This window comes from Chrysochloris asiatica, unplaced genomic scaffold (genome assembly GCF_000296735.1).
Source record: "Chrysochloris asiatica unplaced genomic scaffold, ChrAsi1.0 scaffold00062, whole genome shotgun sequence".
Lineage (NCBI taxonomy): Eukaryota > Metazoa > Chordata > Mammalia > Afrosoricida > Chrysochloridae > Chrysochloris > Chrysochloris asiatica.
This window is the reverse complement of record NW_006408580.1, coordinates 3,138,447-3,141,337: the sequence shown is the minus strand read 5'-3', so window position 1 is coordinate 3,141,337 and position 2,891 is coordinate 3,138,447. Positions and strand designations below refer to the sequence as shown.

General features: G+C 42.9%; 1 pseudogene; it reads left to right on the top strand.

Moving 5' to 3' along the window:
• The first annotated feature begins 679 nt into the window (after positions 1-679).
• On the top strand, positions 680-2,651 carry LOC102833661 (annotated as a pseudogene).
• The last annotated feature ends 240 nt before the right edge of the window (positions 2,652-2,891 follow it).

The following is a 2,891-nucleotide window of genomic DNA, read 5'->3' as shown; positions in this document are numbered from 1 at the left end:
AGAAGACTGAAGTTGTCAATGCATTCATTTTATTTGGTTCCACAATCAATGCTCATGGAAGCAGCAGTCAAGAACCCACACAATGGATTGCACTGGGGAAATCTACTGCAAAGGACCTCTTTAAAGTGTAAAAGAGCAAAAATATTAGGTGTCCCTGACCCAAGCCATGGTATTTTCAATTGTTCCATATGCATGTGAAAGCTGGATAATGAATAAGGAAGACTGCAGAGGAATTGATACATTTGAATTATGGTACTAGCATAGAATATTGAAAGTACCATGGACTGCCAGAAGAACAAGCAAATCTGACTTGGAAGAAGTACAGTCAGAATGCGCCTTAGAAGCGAGGATGGCAAAACTTTGCCTCATGTACTTTAGCCATGTTATCATGAGGGACCATTCTCTTGAAAAGGAAATCATGCTTGGTAAAGTGGAGGTTATAGAAAAGCAGAAGACCACCAACAAGATGGATTGACACGTGGCAGCAGCAATGGGCTCAAACATAACAGTTCTGAGGATGGTGCAGACGGGGCAGTGTTTTGTTCTGTTTTCCATAGGGTCGCTATGAGTCAAAACCAACTCAATGGCACCTAACAACAACAACAACAACAACACAACTGGTCTCCATCTCTCCATTCTGGAGCCTCGTTCTTAGGAGGAGGGGAGAACGAGCTCCAGAATGGCTGAGGAGAAGAAGCTGAAATTCAGCTATACTGTTCTGCCCTCTGAGCCGATGAAGGTAGTGCTGAATCTATGGGAATAGCTCAGATTCAGGATGAGACCTGCCAGCCGCTGAAAGATGAGATCAGCTACCACATCAAGGAAGTCACACAGGATGCTTTGAAATTCATGCACATGGAGAAGAGATAGAGGCTCACCAGTAGTGCCATTGACTATGTACTGACACTAAAGAATACTGAGTCACTATCTGGCTTCCATTCCTTGCTGTGTAGTCTCTGATGGAGGATGAGAGTTTAACTTCTATGAGGATAAGAGGTTGCTCTAAGTGACATCATCAAGATCCCTCTGCCCCGGGTGCCCCTGGATGACTGCCTCAAATCTCACTGGTTGGGCACTGAAGGCTGCTAACCAGCTATACTAGAGAACCCACTTCCCAAAGAGCAGCAGAAGGCTGAGGCCATAGGACTCTTGAAGTCAGCAAAGCCAGGCCAGGAGGAAGAGGGCCTTTGAAAGGCAAAGTTCAAGGGGCTGCTTCAACTAACAGCAAAGGTTAAGAGAAGAAGGCACCACCCTTGCTGGAAATGAAACTCCCAAGTATCCATGCATTGTCTGTGGAGCAGCAGCTCTACTACTAAGAGATCACAGAAGCCTCTGTGAGGTCCTCTGAGGCCAAGGGAGTGGAAGGAAGGTCTATGAGCATTGCTACAGGCCCAGGGCTCTATCAAATGCTCCCATGATTCAGTCCCTTCATCTCATAGGGGGTCTGTGTGAATGTGATACAGAACAACGTGGCCTGGCTCAGGTATCTATCTGATGCATATGGTGAAGGCACTAATGAATAACTTGACCTTATATCTAGTCACTTTCTTCATAGTTTTAATGTTTCCAAAATCTTGATTTTCCTTTCCTTGCTTTGATGTGGAGACATATTTTCTTTGGGGTTACACTATACTTTATTAATTTCTTCCTTATATTAAAACAGTCTGTTTTATCCTGAAATCTACCTGACCTCCTCACCACCTGGATCTCTGTTACTATACTTTTCCCTTCTTTCACTTTGTAGTTGTCGTAGTCATAGACTGACATCCCACGTCCCCTAACTTCATTCTCGTAGTTTTGTTTTGCTCTGGCCTCTTCCATATTTGGACAGAGTTCTGGGTGGTGTTGCCACATATGTCAATCTCTAGTTATTGTCTGTTCAGTCCAATGAACTCCTTTTAGTATGATTTGAAGTTCTAGCTTGACTTTCACAAAATTCCTCAATTTCTGTCCACCTCTGGTCACTAGAGAGGAAGTGAGTGGAAAGAGAAAGAGAAGAGAAGGAAAAAGAGATAAAAGAAAGAAAAAACTACTTGCACCTATGTAAATCTCTAGTAGGTTTCTGTAAAGGGAGTGGTCTCTTGTCTCTCTCTCTGCTCACTCCCATTCGAAATGGTTGTGGTGGGACTTGTTGGCTGCCTCCAATCGGAAGATACCTCTTTTCTTGCTTCTATTCCAAATCTTTCTCCTGGTAAGCATTCGATCCACTTATTAGTTCCTTTATCTGAAGTTTAGAGTTCTGGGACCACCCTCTGAATCTATTTCACTTGGTTTTCTGTGTTTTTGCTGAAGAGGGTTTACACAGCCTTTCTGTATGGTCTGCCATCAAGCTCTACCTTCCTGACCTTATATCTAGAAAGTTATATCTAGGAATCCTGTTGTGGCTCTGTAGAGTAAGCACTTGACTGCTAACTGCAATGTTGGTGGTTCATTATGAGTCAGAACTGACTCTATGGCACTTCACAACAAAATATCTAGAAAAAAATATGTGCATGAATTGATTCCAGCTGTAATGACCTGCATTGTGAGCAGACAGCTGTGCTTGCAACCAGATGTGGATAATCACTAGGCCCTCCAAGACTTTACTGTTCACTTGGTGGCCTAGATAGATCTGCAAACATTTCAGCACAACCACTAACAACATCCAGTGATCATCAAAATGTCACCAAGGGCTCCATTATAAACAAAGAAAAGACTGAAGTTGTCAAAGACTTTATTTTGCTTGGATCCACAATCAACACTCACGAAAGCAGCAGTCAAGAAATCAAACAATGTATTGCATTAGGCAAATCTGCTGCAAAAGACCTTTTTAAAGTGTTGATGACCAAAGATGTTAATTTGAGGACTAAGGTGCATCTGACCCAGGCCATGGTATTTTCAATAGCCTCATC